Source organism: Parambassis ranga, chromosome 6 (genome assembly GCF_900634625.1).
Source record: "Parambassis ranga chromosome 6, fParRan2.1, whole genome shotgun sequence".
Classification (NCBI taxonomy): domain Eukaryota; kingdom Metazoa; phylum Chordata; class Actinopteri; family Ambassidae; genus Parambassis; species Parambassis ranga.
In genome coordinates, this window is record NC_041027.1 from 14,136,630 (window position 1) to 14,151,536 (window position 14,907).

General features: G+C 45.0%; 1 protein-coding gene across 1 annotated transcript in view; it reads right to left on the bottom strand.

Moving 5' to 3' along the window:
- The window catches only part of rbfox3a (RNA binding fox-1 homolog 3a), a 242,842-nt gene extending 231,266 nt beyond the window's left edge, over positions 1–11,576 (bottom strand). The window contains exon 1 of the mRNA XM_028407838.1: positions 11,524–11,576. The gene's annotated coding sequence lies outside the window, so the exon portion shown is untranslated. The remainder of the gene's footprint in view (positions 1–11,523) is intronic.
- Between the last annotated feature and the right edge of the window lie 3,331 nt (positions 11,577–14,907).

Consider the following 14,907-nt stretch of genomic DNA (forward strand, 5'->3'; position numbering starts at 1 on the left):
GGGTTTAGGTAATGAGGGGGAAAAGCTCTGCCTTTGCCTTTGTATTTTACACTCTTAAACACACACACACACACACACACACACACACACACACACACAAAGCTATGAACCCTGCCTATGAGGTGCTGTCTTGATTGATGGCAATTAGCATGGTGTAATGGTAACAGCTGTTTGGGGTGTCAGGAGGCTGCTACTGTACCTGACGCCCACCGCACCATCTGCTGCCTGCGGGAATGTGATGATGTGTGTGGCAGAGTGTGTGTTTAATGTAAGACATAGCCACACAAAGAAATGACGTCTAAATCCCACGCGGAGTTGTGTCAGCTAAAGTGACGTTGAGAACATGTCTGTGTGTGTTTGTGTGTCTTTGGCAGCTTGTTAATGCTGAACCCGGGCCCTCGGAGCAGGCTGTTGGCTGTATTATTAATGATGCCATGTCCTCTCATGTCTCCTAATGGCACGGCAAGTCCATCTGCAAAGGTCCTGCACACACACACACACACATGCTATGACCCGAAACAAACACTTGGTGTGCGTGTGTGTCTGTGTGTGTGTGTGTCTGTGTTTTGGACAGTGTGCTGTGAATGGGCCATCAGTTCGTCCTTGGAGACTGTTGGCCATTGAAGGCCTGTCCGTGTGTCCATCTGTGCGCTGCAGGGTGAGTGAGTTCAAGTGTGTGTTACTGCGTCGTTGTGTATGTGTGTGTGTGTTTCCTCCACATGTCTTAGTCTGCCAGCCAAGGCCCCGTGTGAGACACCCTGTTACCCCAGAGAGAGTGGGCTGACTAAGCTGTGTGCAAGTCTGGCATCCACTGTGTGAGTGTGTGTGTGTGTGTGTGTCTGTGTGTGTGGTAAGGAGAGAATCAGATGGAGAGAGAGTGAGTCAGACAGATAAGGATAAGGAGTGACAGAGGAGTACACACTGTAGTGACAAACACAGATCTGTGTTCATCGTATGCTCATATTATAGAGCAACACTTCAGGTCGCTGCCGTTACTCGGCTGGTTTTCTGGATTCACATCCTGACCGAGCTTGTATCTCTCATGTTTAACACGTCTGTGTTACACACGGCAGATACAAGTGTTCAAAGCTGCACGCCTCTTCCTGCACATACATTGGTCTGCAACACAACACATGACCACAGAAGAGAAGCTTCAGTCGCCTCCTGCAGGTGCACACTTCAGCTGGGGACGCACTACATGACTTTCCCAGTCTTAACAGATTTTAAGTGGAGACTAGGAGGACTTATTAACATATGGGCTTTAGCAGATTTCTGTATGATGATGGAGGTCACACACACACAGCTCCTGATGAGAGGTCACAGACTACAGGATTAATCAAACCAACTAAAGACAAGTGAACGCAGCAAACTCTGACGATAACAACAGTTTTTAAACAGACCAGTTGGTGGCGGTAATGCCAACCGCCAACAAACTCAAAGAGGAAGAAGAAGTAAAACAAACACTGACAGCAATCAGCTCGATGCTGCCGTCTGTGCAGCTGTCTGCTCAGAAAAAACACGAAGAAGAAAAAACGTGTTTGAATCATCATCGATCATTTTGATATTCCTGCTACTTCCTGCTACATGTCGCAGCCTCTGTTTTCATTGGCTGTTGACAACACATGTTTTGCTGTTGGGTCGGTGATCAGTTCACACTACAGGACAAACCGCGACTGAGGTCTCTTCCCCTCACATACTTAAAGATTTGCATCAGATTTTGGTGCCGACTACACGTGACGACTGTCCACAACTAGTCCCAACAGGGAATCATGGGTAAAATCGGGCAAAAAAATCGTGCAGTGTACGAGCTTTAAAGTATCTATAGTATCACTTTTCAATCACTTTGTACTCATGTAGATTTCAGCACATGTAATAGAAGTGGAAGGGACGCTTCGCTTCAGTTTTCTGAATGGACTCTGCTTGTTGTAATCCTCAGTTTCAGATGTCCTTGAATGTTGACAGCTCAGCCACAGACATGGTTAAAAATACACCACTGATTTTGTTACGACAGCCCCACATCCCCGAACAGCTCAGTGTTGATGTTTGGAAACTCGTCTGAATGCAGTTGAGTTTCAAGAGTGAGCTGAGAGGAAATAAAATGTTAACACACACACACAGCATGTGTGAAAAGCACTGAGGAAAAAACATGGAGGACTCAAGCTCCAGTCCGACGACACAGTCCAGGAAGGGAAAATTGTTTTTACTGGTATGAAACCAAAACAAAAGCTTCCTCTCAGCGGCTAATGCACTGATGCAGAGTCTGAGGAAAAACTACTTGTTGGCACTAAACAGATTTGGACTGCTCTCTTTGAAGGCTGTGAGCCCAGACTGTGGTCCAGCCATGTCCGCGAGCGAGGTGCTGATCAGGCCAACTTCACCTCCCCCTGATACTCCCATCTGTCCGGGGGAAGCTGCCACCCTTGTGCCTCAGCCCACTAAAACATATGGCAGGAGGTGTAGCTGGGTGTGAGTGTTTTCTTTCACTTGTGCTCATGTTCTCATGCATATGCTAAAAAAAAAAACTGAATCATGCTGAGGCGAAGTGTGGGGTAGTCCCCCTCCCACCAGGTTATTACTGAGGGATTGATTCTTGTTTACACAGATCCTGAGTAAGACTGAGAGTTTAAAAAAGTTACAAACACTCAAAACATTGTGAAGGAATAACAGATTATAACATTTATGTGCTGCGTGGCTACTTAAGTTAGCATGCAAACTTGTTTACATCAACTTGGTGTAAGTTTCTAGTTACTCTGCTTCTATTTATAGATTTTCAGATAAAGAGGTCACATTTGGTGGAGATGATGGCCGGGCATCACCTGACAGGGGGCCAGTAAAGGTCCACGGGTGGAGGTGGAAGTCAAAGTGCTTTACACGGCTTCACTTTTACCCTATTTGAACACAAAAGCATTCACATACCAACAACACCATCACTGGCAGCAAGGTAAGGACACATAATGCAGTCCTGACCTACCACCCGAGCCACACCTGCATGTGGCTGTGAGGTTCTTCAGCTGAAGCACTTTCCAACAGCACTCTAATCTTGCACCCTGTGATATTTCAAATATTGGTTTCGGGGCCATTTTATACAGGGGACAGCGCATGCTAATAGAAAATAGAGGAGGCCCGTGGATTAAAATGCACATGTGACTTCAGAGCCTGTAGGTACAATTTAATTTTTAATGTGTTTACAAGTTATTGCACAAGCACCAAATGTTGTGGGTGCAGTTTCTGTTAATGAGGTTTGGGCTGGGGCTGTTTAGAGAAGTGCCTACAAGGCCTGAGATACCAGATCCTGCACATGTGTGTGTGTGTGTGTGCAGTAATAACACATGAGAATGTATCGCAGCACATTCATTTAAAGTGTCTGTGTGGCGTTCACTGCACTCAGCAGAACGTGTATTGAATGATATTGATGAACCTGTCTTCTTATATATTACATGTACAGAGGAAATCATGGATATGGATTAGCATGTTGTAATAAAATAACACCTTTTGAAGGCATGGACAACTTTTCAGAGGTCTGAGTGTGGAAGTATTGATTTGATTTTGGAGAGTTCATAGCTGAAGGGAACAACTTTTATGATGTGAGGTTGGAAAGATAAATCTGAATCTAATATTACTTATAGGTTTCTGGCTGTGGATGTGACGAAGAAGGGGCCAAGGCTAATTGAGTTTTTTTGGATTTTGGGAATTGAAAAATATGACTTGAGTTTAATTCACTTGGAGATAATTTTGTGCCGTCCCCCAGCTGACAGTATTGAGCAGGGATGTCCCGATCAGGTTTTTTTTGGAGGAGTCGTTTGATCTGCCGATACCAAGTCCCGATCCGATTCTCTATAAAGGCAAATAGAAACTCACTCGTTGCAGCAAAACCTGTGTCTGTGTGTCCAGGGTTAGGGTGTGAGATTTCACACATGCAGCAGCTCATCGAGGTCTCGAACCCAGGACCTCTCGCACCCCTACCCATACCCCTACACTACAGGACACAGGGCCACCCTGCACAGAAGGTGTTAACTTTGAGAGCCCTAATAAATATATATCCGAGTCCTGATCGGGAGATAATGTCCGATTCCGATCGAGTCTGAAATCACGTAATCGGGCCCGATTTCCGATCACGTGATCGGATCGGGACATCCCTAGTATTGAGACTAATCTGCAGCAGCAGGAAGGCTTCTTGGGTTATCCGGGCTTAGAAGAAGACACAGCAATGTGTAAACAGTAAATACAATCAGACCTATAACGGACACCTGTGGTACACCACAACAAATGTCTATTAACTCCGTGACTAAAGATATGTTTAAGGAGCAGTTCCTTGAGCTGACACACAAATTAATGATGTTCTCATGCAGTTAAACCTGTGTGTGTGTGTGTGTGTGTGTCAAGAAGAATTGCCAGGTACGTAGGTGTTAAAAGTTGGTGTGTCAGCACAAAGACAGGTTGGAAAGTTGGAATTTCGACAGTGGAACAGTGTGCACTCGTGTGTGTGTGTGTGAGTGTGTATGTGTGTGTGTGTGAGAATGAATGGCTTGTCACTGCATTGTCACATTCCTCCACATAGCTGATACGTAGCTGTCACCTCCACCTGCATCACAACTGTGGCAGATATAGAATATATACTGTGCGCTCCAAAAGTTTCAGGAAGTTGTAGGAACACACTAGAAAGTGAGTTCAAAATAATTCCATCCATCATTTTTTTTATTCATCAATGGACACATTTTTTTCCTGTTTCTTGGCAGGGAGGCTGGTCTAAGCATCTTGGAAACCTTGGCACAGATTTTGTGTAGATTGAAGCTGTGTCACTGTCTGCTGTCGCTCCATGCGCTCCCTAAGCATGATGGGGGCTGGGCCATATGTTGCAGCTCTTCTGGGAGTTAATTCTTCATGGCTCTGGCTGGATGTTTGGGCTCGTTGTTATGCTGCAGAATGAATTTAGAGGCGACCAGATGCCTCTCGATGGCCTGATGTGACAGGTGAGGTTTGGTTGCAGCGTCACGTTGGCCTTTTCTCATTCAAATCTACATTTCCGAATTGCACTGACGTCATATTTTGTGTGAGTCACAGATTCCAGACAGTCTCTTCTACAAACTGATCAAGACAAAAGCTGCCAGCTTTTAATGGAAAGCTACCTGAATGATGTCATATATTGTGCCAGAACTACACACAACAAGGCACACTTGGGCAACAGGACGCCCTCAGACTGGTCCTGGTCTGCAAAGGAAAACAGATCAACCCGCCCAAAACTCAAACTTTCCTTTTCACCTTGTTGAGTGTTGTCTGCTCTGTACTCTGTAGTCTACACAGTCACAGCAACCTTACAAGCGTAGACCAAGTTTGGGTCTGGCTTGTGCTCAGGAACTCAGTAACTACTTAGACACACAGGCATCCCTTTGAAACGGGTGCAGCTGAAAGTTCAGCCCCGTCACGCTCCCCTCACCTTCCCCTCACCCTCCTCGTCATCTCTTCATTGTAGCTGCTGCTCTTCCTTTGACTGCCACACCTTTTAACCAGCACTCATCGCTTCTCCACACCTCCTCCCGCCTCCTGTTCCCTCAGCCTTTCATCTCTGCCCTGTCAGGTGAGCCTTTGAAGGTGTGTGTGTTGAGGAATCGGCAAAACCTGTACTTCATCCTACAGTCATTAACAGTATGGTAACGATACTGCAGCAGCCCCCTCCGTAACGAAGCATTCCTGTTGTCAACAGTGTACAAAGAGCGCTTTAAAGTGAAGGGCAGATGTTTAGTGTCATGCATTGCTTCAGGTTGTTTCTTTAACTCTAGAAAGAAGACTTCTGTGGCTGTTTGAAGCCGCTCAGATGTAGTTTTCAGCAGGTCAAATGGAGTGTAAGCTCAGCGCACTTTGCTTGAGTAATCAGTTTGATGGAGTAGGTACTCAACTCCTCGGGTCTGGGAAACAACAGCGTAAAAGCACCTTTATGACAACCTTATGGATTTATTCCTTCCATCCGCGGTTTCAGAAATAACGACAAGCGAGACGGAGAGAGAGAGAGAGAGAGAGGGAGGGAGAGGGAGAGAGAACGAGGCGCAGAGGAATCCAACAAACAATCTAAAAGAAAGATAGTGTTCCTGTCCTTTTAAAAAACAAGCATCCATTTCCAAAATGAAGCGCATCACTGAATAAATCAGTCTCCAGTTAATAAAGTTGTCATCTATTTGATTTTCTGGAGGAAGAAGGAAGGCGAGAAAAGAGGAAAACAACAGCAGAAATATGACCCCGTCAGCATTATCTCTTTATTTTATTGTTCCGCAGAGGTCAGCGGGAACACAGCTTCCCTCACTCATTCTTTTTTCTCCTCCTGTGGAATGTTGGTCTGTTCCTACGATATTCTTCTGACTGTAAATCAAAAAAGCTTCATGAAGACCGTCCTTCAGAAAACAAGAGCTTCCTCAGTGCAGAAACACACACTTCACATCCAGTTTTCACAGCTCTGTTCTTATTCTGTTTCTCTTCAGTCTTACTTGCACCCATTAAAGCCAACCAGTCATCTAACTGGACGTTACAGAAAGAGCTACATGTGAACTGCCGGTGTAGGAGCTGTTTCGGGGCCACTTGTGGTAAAGAAAGACGCACCCCTTGTGGTGCAGGTACTCCTGAGCGACCCTGAAAAGTGCAGGATGACACTCAAAAGTACTCGACGATAAGAAAAAGAAAGAAGAGAGGAAGAGGAGGAAAGAAAAAGTCCGAAACATGGTCGCCATCCACAAGGTCAGGCACTCGCGTAGAGCCTGTGTGTGTCAACATACTGTGCTCTGCAGGAGCGACGCAGCACCTGGCCTTTGTTCTGGAAATAAAAGGTGATTCGAGACCTTCTCATCCAACAATAACACACAGACACACACACACAGACACACACAATGAGGGAGTGTGACCCTGAGCATGTTTCTGTTACCCTGAACGTTCCAGTGGGACTGTGCTGTAGCTTATCGCTGGTCAGAACACGACACACAGGGGACCGCTCACACCATGACACATTTACAAATACTCTCTGTGTGTGTGTGTGTGTGTGTGTGTGTGTGTGTGTACATGTGCATGCAGACTGAGTGACAATGACAGAGAGCCACATACAGTGCAGACAGAACTTGGCATTCCATGCTTGCTTCCTTGTTTCTGTACATGCTGTGACTGAGATAAGGCATCTATGTGTTTGTTCATGTATCTGTTCAGAAGTGAGTGTGTGTGTGTGTGTGTGTGTGTGTGTGTGTCTGTCATGTGCCCTCCTGTTTCAATTTGCCCTCACAGACCCCCACATTCAGAACCCCTGTAGCAGACGGAAACAAGGCAAATGCCCTCATTTTCAGAGGGTTGTGCACTGGTGGATGCGTTTGAGTTGGAGCTTTGGGTGGGTGTAATGTCTCCAGCTGAGTACAGGATAGCCCCTCTGCTGGATTTTCAGCCCTGTAGCTCCATAGAAACGATGACAGGGTCATAACCCGCTGTGACGGCCAGCCAGCCGTGGCTGCTGACAAACTTCTCCAACATCGTCGTGACATTCACCTCCGCCCTGGATGCTACTTCTGGGAGGGGTCAGGCAGATCTGTTTGTCTCAGACCGGGTGGGGTTCCTGTTTGGGTCTTGGTCTGCATAACTTTTCCACTGTGGTCCAAACCAGCTTCCAATATATACATTAAAAAAATCGATCTTACCAGGCTTCAGGCTATGTGTTGGTTCGGACCAATCAGCATCAGCATTACTGGCGTTTACGTAAACACGGAACCGTCGCCGGCGACAGAAATGGACATGCGCTGTTCAAACTACCGTAGCTCTGGTTATGTTCGCACTATTGAAAAACTCTCAACAGATTCTGAAAGCTGAGAAACAGCTCTATTACAGTCATTACGGTAATGACCACACTGCGTGTGTGCTGGGGCGGCAGTTTTGTGGAGCGTAGGAGAGTTGATGTGAAATAGTTTTGTCGTCTTGTTGCTGCACATTTATAGTTGTTTATAAAGAGAAAATTGATAAAAATTCAAATCCGTTTTTTTACTTTTCTTGTTATTACACACTGTTCTGACCATTTATAACATGATAACAAATATGTGCCAGCTTCTGAAAGTTATATTTCATCTGTCAAGAAAAACAGGTAAAATAATGAATACACAGAACATTTTCTGAATCATTAAAAAAAGATGGCGGACTGTTATTATTATAGTAGTGAAAGGGTTAATATGTTTACATGTTACATATAGGTGCTAGGCAGTGGCTGCTATGGATCAAAGCTAGTTAGCTATTTTTAGGCCATTTTAAGACAAAGAGCACACGGCACACGGGCCTGTGTGCTGCAGCAGCTCGGCCTTCTCAACATGTGACATATCTTTGTTTACTGCAGCTCCACACAATTACAGAAACACTTTGATAATATATAGACCTTATTAGATCTGCCTCTCTCACTGTGACATTCAAATTAGCATGATTAGCACCGTAAAAAGTACAACTTCAGGGCTCTAGACTAACTTTTTGCACTGGTTGCACTGGTGCGCCTAACTTTTTTTCTTAGGTGCACCAGCACAAAAATTAGGTGCACCGCATCACATCCGTATATTTTTGTACGCATCAGTACATTTTGTACATATGAATAGGCTTAATTATCTCATATCACTTTAAAATGAATTTGGACCTTGTATAATTAACACAGTTAAATAAAAATATTTTAAATACTGATAAAGTACTGATAGTACTCATTCAAATTATGGACAAACTAGCCAACACTGCCTGTCTGCCTGTCAGGAATCCATAATGAAGATTCATTCATTCGTTCATACAGCACTCTTCAGTTCCCTGTTTGCTTTCTCTCTGTATTTTCTGGCTGTCACTCCTCACTTATCTATCTGCCCATGTGAATTAAAAATCATTAAAATTATATACACCATTATTTATTTAATAGTTGTGATTGAGATATATATTTTGTTTTCTTCAACACGTTTCTAATGCAGCTACAGTATCTCTTCTCTCATCTTCCTCACCTCTCTTCCTCTCTGCCTCTGTCTCCTCTCTTTCTAAAGCTGAGCTCCAGCTGACACTCTTCATTCTGTCTGTCACAGTTTTAGCTGTATGCAGATATCATCCTGGCAGACAATGCTCCACTATAGTAGGATAATAACAATACTTATAAATATTGTATACTATAAATGGGCGTTCATCATGTAACCATGTACTATTACTCCTTAAAACCAGCTGACTGCTGTCAGTCAGAGTGACTCAGCCTTCATGGATGAACTACACAGGTCAGATGATACTGTCCTCAGACCTGTTGTTCAGTCTGTTATAATGCTACGAGCACGTCACGCCCCCTCCCTGAACATTACCGGCTCGTTATCATCCGTCATTCAGGTCAACAGCAAATTAGCAAAACCCGCATAGTAGCAACAAATCCTGCTCCTCCGCTGCATGTTCACCTGAACTGCGGCTTCTGCAGCGAAACGTCTTTAATACCTTTTGCACACAAGTCCGGGCTGAAACGAACTTTGTTCTTGTTCCCGATACCTCGGGTAACAGAGCTCTCTGTTCTCGTGGAGTATGGAACAAGCTTTAGCGCACAGCATCAGCTCTGTGCAGCATATGTCCGTGTTCTTCTTTTTCTGGATTTCCTGCGGTCTCGGCAGCAGACACGTTTTCAAAGATACACACACATACCCAGGGCCCCGCCCTTCACGGTCTCTGATTGGTTTAGACCACGGTATGAGCCTGTTGTGTGTCTGTTGTTGGACCACAGGGAGACTTTTAAGAGTTGCAGATAATGTATCTCCCTCTAACAGCTGGTCGTACCGGTGCGACCTCTGATAATTTTTGGTTGCACCTTTGAGAAATTAGGTCGCATTTGCGACCAAATTCGTCGCACTCTAGAGCCCTGAACTTTATTATAACTACAAACTCGGACTCATTAAAATGTGGCTGAATGACTGTGAATTTGTAACATTAATGTATTTATATTGTTAAAAACAAAAACAATATCTGTCAGGCTCTTGTACAAAGTACACATATATTCTGCCAAAACTAAACTTGTTATTGAAAAGCGCAGCAGAGGTCACCGACACTGAAGGTAAAATGTTGGCAGATATGCTCCATTAAATCCACAATACAGTAGATAAACTGCTGTGCTTATCCTTTCAGCTGCTCGTGGCCTGGATCGGTGGGCCGCTCTGCTGCCTCGTCTCCCAACACAAAAGAGCACCTGGCCAGACAAGTAATCCTCTCAGACCTCCTATAGAGCCTGGAGCTTTGGATCTCCCCCTGGAGGCTGCGGCTAACTGCTAACAACTTCTAGCATCTGGACAGTCGTCACTGAAACGCTAATGACGAACACAATGAGGGAAGAGATTTCAATTGTGCAGCTGTCCACGAGGCCTGAAGAATGCAGGTTATGTTTGAATGGCATGTTAATATATTCCACACACATTTTTCAGCCATGTTTGGGGATTTTTGAGGCAACTGAACGATGAAGGGGAAAGAAGAAGGTTAGAGAGGGAATAAGTGGTGGTGGTGGGGGGTGGGGTGCGCAAATCCTTCCAAGAATCTCCCCCAAAGCCACGGAATCTGCACTGCTTTTTAAATACTCAAATCAGTTATCCTGTGAGTGCACACTCACACACACACACACACACACACACTGGAGTGTCGGAAGCCTCTCAGACCCCCCTGATGCCTCTAGCCCAGTTTTTTTTTTTTATCCATCGTTTCCAGGTTCTTGTGTGGCAGCACAACTTTGTGAGAGGGAGTGAGAATCAAGCCTCAAGAGGACGATGAAGACACCGAAGGGGAACATCAGAGCCACACACAGAAACGAATGATTAACAGAAACTAATCGCCCTGATAACAATACGGCAGCAAACTGGGACCCACTGAGCACAGGTTACAGGCCACAGCCGACCTGAGTGGACAGTGTCAGTCTCAAATCCAACTCATTTCTTGAATCAGGTCAGTTTTTGTTACCACAAAGTGCTTTTTTCAGAAAACCAGCATATGCATATTAAAAAGTCTGGGACCTAAAACTGAACCTTGGGGTACAACACAAGTCAGTCTAATACCTGACCATGACACTCAACAGACCTCAGTCCAAGGGAGCACCATCATAGACTGTAAATAAAGATGGATGACAAGACAGGTCCCCAAAAGAGAGGCCAAAACATCTGGATTGACCCCAAGTGTCTGCCTGCAGTATCAGTTATTAACTAGCTATTGATGGGTTAAAAATGTAAGACTGCAGTCAGCAGCCCAGCTGGGTGGGTGCTTGGGTGGAACAGTCACCCCTCGACTTCTACTGTGCAGACTCTGGCACCAAGGTGTCATCTTTTTCCAACATGGCAGCCATCGTCTATCTCTACATACAGTCTATGTGCTATTTTGTCAATATATGGAAGATATTACAACAAAAAACCCAAAACTATGACACACATCGACCAACATAAACACAATGCTGAGCATCTCAAGCATCTCAAGCCAGCGACCACCGTGCTGTGTGTGCAGCCACTCTTTGTGCATTGATGGGTGTGAGAGTAAACTGGATCCTACCTGTTGGAGCAGCTGTGGTTCTTGGTGGCTGTGGATTATGAAGAAATGGAGCGTCTGTCAGACTGTCAGCATCTCTCAGTTCACCCGTCTGTTGGAGGAGGACACAACAAACATAAAACATTCAGTGGAATTTCTTTTTCACAGTCAGCGCCTTGCTCAAGGGCAGCTTGGCAGCAGCAGATCTCCCACGAGTCCGCGCTGTGGTCAATGCTGTAACCTTGGGAGAAGCTGCTGTCGATACTCAACCGTGATTACCTCCCGTCAATATAAGCTGAGGTCTTATGGAAACATAATGGCAGAGAGGAATGGAGGAGGCTCACATTTAACACCACAGAGAAGAGACAAAGGTGACTTTACCCTCCTCCTCCTCCTCCATCAGCTCTTTCAGCAGCTAATACGAAGCATCAGCCATCAGCTGGACTTCATCTTCATCTTTCTGGCTCTCTCACTTTGTCTTTAGAGATGAGTGATGCTCATGACACAAAGCATGGAACTCACAGGTGAGTACGAACACAAACGCCACCTTCACTGACTGCCAAGTAAATGGGTGTGATTCCACTGATGCCTGATGAGCGTGTGTGTGTGTGTGTGTGGTGCAGCAGCTTGTATGAATCACTTGGCAGAGATGCCGTGTTACTGGACTGTAGCTCTGGGCAGCAGAACTGCAGACAAATGTATAATTAAACAGCAGCAATCATGAAAGGTGTCTCACACACACACACCCCACCCCCACCCCAAGGAGGACTTTGTCTTTGTGCCGTCCTCCTCTGCCTCTTCCTGTCTCTGTTATCTCCCAGGGTGCCTTCAGCTCCTTCAAAAACTTTTCAATCATCTAAAACCTGAGATGTTCTGAATTTCAATGTAACAGCAGTTTTCTTAAAGCTGCAGAGAGATGAATGGATCATTTTTCACATGATAGCAGATTTATTGGCATCAATCTTCTGTCACATAATACGAGATGTTAACAGAGACTCTTCCAGGTGTCATGCTACATTAAAGACCACACATCTGGCCTCAGAACTCTGACTTTGCGTCAGTTTTGTTGATGGGTTTGAAGTACACCCGCCTTCTATTTGGTCTTAAATCCAGTGTGAGACAGACTTTGTTTAAACCTACAGATCCACAGCTCTTCTCGTCCTCTCGTTCCTCCCCCTCTAACCGGCTTACTCATCCAACGTCCCCACATTCGTCTATTTCTTTCCGCTTCTACCTCCTACCTCGGATCTCTCAATAGCTCTTCACTTCCTTCCTCCTCTCTCTCTCTCTCTGGCTGTCTCTGGGTTCACTGTCCTGAAAAGCCTCCTCCTCTTGCTTCATGGCTTCATGGCTGCATTCTGTCCTTCTTTTCTCGCCGCTTTTGGAGCGTATGGAGACACTTTAGATTGGTTTATTAGACTGCACAACATTTTGCCTCTCAGACACTAAACTACCAGAATAAAGAATGTTGTATATTCCTTATGGACAGATGTAGGAAGAGAGAACAACACCCACACACACACAAAACAAAAACATGAAAGTAATCGTTGTCATCTGGTAATTGTATGAGCGTGGAGAATTTTAGAGGATTTCCGCTGTGGTGGTTTGATGGCACATCAAACCCGATCAATAAGAGGGTGTAGGCGGGGTGTCACACAGAAACAGAGAGGAGCACAGTGTGGCTGTGTGGGGTTTGATGATGTCATGGAGGTAGGAAGGAAGGAGCAGCTCCTACTTCTCTATGGGCTACTCAGAAGAGCACTGAACTGGATGTTCACACCATCAGGTTCTAATCAGGTTCCACCTCAGTACTGCCAACACAAGACGGACCTCAAAACTGAGGCAGATGGTCCAGACATGTGGCTGTATGAGGCTGCAGTACATGCTAATGCTTGCCTTCAAACATTAAAGCTACTTGGTTAGACATTTATTTGATGGTTAAACACTGGTTAACGCTTTGTTAGTCAAGCGCACTTGGCTTTGAGAAATCAGAAGCGAGAAGACAATAGACTGGATACAAATCACCTCCACTCATTGTACAAAGGAGAGGCCAGAATATCTCACTTATGGTTCTGGTTCCAAGATGGCGTCCATCTTGGAACCAGAGTCAGCACAGTAAAGTTTAAGAGGTGAAGCTCCATCAACGCTGCTCCACCCAAACACACACCGCCGATGTTCATCTTTTTTACAGCCAAAAATAACAGATGAAATACAAATTGTATATTTATTTGCTGCAGCCAACTACCAAGGGGTTAATCAAGATGTTTTAGGGTCACTTTTAGAGAGCCGCCACACGTCTGGTGGCATCATCATCAACTACTTCAGCTGGATCACAGCGCGAACACACCTGGGACAGGTAAGAGCGGTCAGAGTGTAAGAGGGAATAAAGTAATCAATAGCAGGGCTGGAGTTTCATGAGGGAGTCGGGTTACAGGGATTACCTGCAGTAAAACAACAACAGAATCATCCGAGGACTTGATGTCCAAGCACTAGTTAATCTCTGATGCAGACAACATAAACCACAGTGTCCTGCCAAGAGCTCTACTGAATGAACTGTCCATCACTCTCTTCATCGGCTGAGTCAGCACACGTTTCCACAGCCACACATGCATTTATTATCGGCTTTTTGTCAACTGTGCTTCCACAAGTACCAAACAAAGAGAATGAACCGTGTTTCTCTGATGTATGTTAGTAAAGCAGCAACATAAAGGATGAGTTACCGCCTGATGTTAGGACACCTCTGAGTTCCCGTCACCCATAAACACAGCTAGACTGTCTCATCTGATACTAAGATGGAAGCTGAAGCTGATGCCGTATGGTTCCAATCTGAAAAGCAGACACAATAAAAGCCTTTATTACAGGCTGAGCATAATATACGCACCACGCAGTGAGAGTTGTTGTGCTAAGAATGTACTTACAGAGTGAATCTGCTGCAAACACAAACAAAGCAAACTGTCAACTCAAGCTTAACAATTACCTTCCAGAAAGCTCCACTGGCAGAATGAGTATATTTAAAGAAGAAGATAATGATGGTGGGGTCAGAATAGCCTGCTTAAATTCAACATGTCAGCTTGTGTGTGCTTTCATACATGCTAACAACATGAGCACCTGAGCACCACAGCAACAGCTTTCACCTTATTCTATTACTAGGAGCAAAGTTATTTAGTTTTTTTTACCTCGTATTAGACAATTCTTGGACATTATATTTAAGCAACGTTTAATTTAACCCTTTAAATGGTCTCAGGCAGTTCCTGGTCGGCGCTGCTTAGCCTACTTAGCACACTAACTGAAGAAAAGTATGATTATAACAGCACAGCAGAGTTGGGGAGCAGTGACCCCGGACCTTGTCCCTAGCAACTTCCTCTAGATCCTCCTAGGGGATCCCCAGTGGCTCCCAGAGCAGCCCAG